The sequence below is a fragment of the Vombatus ursinus genome, unplaced genomic scaffold (genome assembly GCF_900497805.2).
Source record: "Vombatus ursinus unplaced genomic scaffold, bare-nosed wombat genome assembly UNPS02004868.1, whole genome shotgun sequence".
NCBI classification, from domain to species: Eukaryota; Metazoa; Chordata; class Mammalia; order Diprotodontia; family Vombatidae; genus Vombatus; species Vombatus ursinus.
Window position 1 is genome coordinate 2,725,166 of NW_020944646.1, and position 3,008 is coordinate 2,728,173.

Sequence of the window (3,008 nt, forward strand, 5' to 3'; positions counted from 1 at the left end):
GGAAGGAAAACAAGTCAAGAAGATAGTGGCCTCTTGAAAATCAGTATCAAGTTACAAAATGTAAAAGCACTTTGATTTACTGAAGTTACAAAATATATATTCTTTTAAAATAGTATTCGGGACAGCCATTGTAGTACATTGAGCTCCATAGAGAGAGCGCTGGGGCAAGTAAGAGCCCGACAAGCACTGGGCTACTCTGTGCGGTGCTAAGGGAAAGTAATCAAAAATGGGCAAAGGTAATCTTAAGAAGGCAAGACAGAAAGTACTTTCATATATCTTTTTTGTGCAAACCTGCAGAGAAGAACACAAGGAGGAGCATCCAGATGCTTCTGTGAACTTCTCAGAATTTTCCAAAAAAAATGCTCAGAAAGGTGGAAGACCATGTCAGTGGAAGAGAAAGGAAAATTTGGGGACGTGGCAAAAGCTGATAAGGTTTGTTATGAAAGAGAAATGAAAACCCACATACTACCTAAAGGAGAAACAAACAAACAAAAAAGTTTAAGGATCCCTATGCACCAAAGAGGCTTCCTTCAGCATTTTTCTTATTCTGTTCTGAGTATTGTCCAAAAATCAAAGAAGAGCGTCTTTCTCTTGGAGATGTGACAAAAAATTGAGAGAAATATGGAATAATACTGCTGCAGATGACAAGCAACCTTATGAAAAGAAGGCAGTGGAACTGAAGGAAAAATATAAAAAAGGATATTACTACATACCAGGCTAAAGGAAAATTTGATGGTAAAAAGGGGGGAGTTGTCAAGACTGAGAAGAGCAAGAGAAAGAGGAGGAAGATGAAGAAAATGAAGGAGGATAAAGATGATGATAAGGATGAATAAGTTGGTGGTAGAGAAGTTTTTTTCCCTTGTGTATAAAGCATTTAACCCCCCTGTATACAACTCATGCCTTTTAAAGAAAAAAAAAAGAAATGCAAGGCTGTGTAAAATTTGTTTTTAAACTGTACAGTGTCATTTTTTGTATAGATACCACACTACTCAATGTGTCTTTAGATAGTCCTGTCCTTTAGTGGTATTTTCAATAACCACTAACCTTACATCGTACAGTATGAGGGTTATGAATTGGCATGGAATTATAAAGCAGGTTCTTGTTGGGGCACAGCACAAATTAGTTATATATGGGGATGTAGTTCATTTTCATCTTCAGTTGTCTTTGATGCTGCATATGAAATAATTGTTCTGTTAACTGACTTGCAACTGAATTGCAATTGTTAACTAATTGCAAAAACAACAAAAAAAAAGCTGCAGCTGTTTTGTTGACATTCTGAATGCTACTAAGTAAATACCTTTTTTATGAAAAAATAAAATACTATTCTGGACAGAAGCGCAGAATTTCAAATATTTGGTTTGACTCTGCTATAAAACTGATCATTGCTTTTTTCTAAGTCTCTTCAGGACAGAAAGAATTAAGTAAATTATAATTTTTTCAAACGAGTAGTTTTTTTTAAAGTTTTTTTTTGTCTGATATTTTCAGACTAGTATATCTTCCTGTAACTACTCAGGATTGAAGACTTAAAGTACTTCATTATCCTTATAGGTAATGCCCTTAATATTCTATTGATTTTGTATACACACACCCACACACACACACACACAATTCTTTGGTAGTATTTAGTGCTGGGTAGGTAAGGTGACTGTGTTTTTAAATACCTTGCAATCATCTTAGCATGCCACTAATAATTGCTTCATAAACCATATATTCACTTTCAGTTTCCAGTAGCATTGCCAAGTGAGAAAAATTGTATGTTTACTAGATGCTTGGATTGCAAAATAATAATAATAATAATAATAATAATAATAATAATTCTTTTGAAAACCTACATGTGGGGATTTGAAGTGTTATTATGAGAAAACATGCAAGAAGAGGAAAACATTTCAATGTTAGGTTTATATTGCAAGCTAAATGAAATATTAAAGAATTTTGTTATCTTCCTAATTGAATCTCTGGAGGGTATGTGCTGGTAACGATAGCTTTTTTAATGGGGAAGCTTCCGAAAAATTTTAAAACAAACAAAAAATCATATCTGTCTTCACTGAGTGAAACCAAAATCATCTTAAAGCCAACTGGAAAATGTCAGCCAAAAAAAAGTCTAAAATACACTAAAATATAACTTAGTGAAGATTCCCATTTTTCAAGCTCTGCTGTTGATATGCAAAAATACTATTCAAATGGTGGATTCAGTAATGTAAGTTGACCAATTATTATGGACATGAATTGTGATAATATCGGAGAATTGTAGAAGCAATACTATGGAGTATAATCATATCTTACATTTACATAGTAATTTACAATTTACAAAATGCTTTCCTCACAACAATCTTGTGAGACAGGTAGGATGAGTTTTATAGAGGAGGATCAAGGAAAAGTCTGGGTTTTCTGCTTCAGCTGAATGTGATGATAATAAGAGATGAAACAGAGAAGGCAGAGACCAAGTCAGCTTTCATTTTACTTCTCTTTTCTGTAGCATGGAGAAAGACCTTTGGACTGGGCTGCATAGAAACAAAATCGCTAATAAGGTGTTGAACCCACAAATAAATAGAGGAAGAAGCTATTTATTTGACTTTGACGAATTCAAGTGAGGAGATAATCAAAGACTTTAAAGTTGTGATAGCCAAGCCACTGTCAATGATCTTTGAAAGTTTATGCAGCAGGCAGAAGGAATAGCTGGAGGGAATTGTGCATAATAGAAGGGAAGTAGGAAGCAGAGTAAGGCATCTAGGTGGTACAGTGTATAGAGTGCCAAACCTGGAGTCAGGAAGACTCACCTTTCTGAGGTCAAATCTGGCCTCTGACACTTACTATCTGTGCATCCCTGGGCAAGTCACTTAACCTTGTTTCCCTCAATTTCTTCATCTGCAAAAATGAGCTGGAGAAGGAAATGACAAACCACTTCAGTATTTTCACCAAGAAAACCTCAAATGGGTCACAAAGAGTCAGACACGACTGAACAACAACAACAACAACAACAACAACAACAACAACAACAACAACAACAA

General features: G+C 34.9%; 1 pseudogene; it reads left to right on the top strand.

The window, feature by feature from the left end:
* Positions 1-226: 226 nt before the first annotated feature.
* On the top strand, positions 227-833 carry LOC114028158 (annotated as a pseudogene).
* Positions 834-3,008: the final 2,175 nt, after the last annotated feature.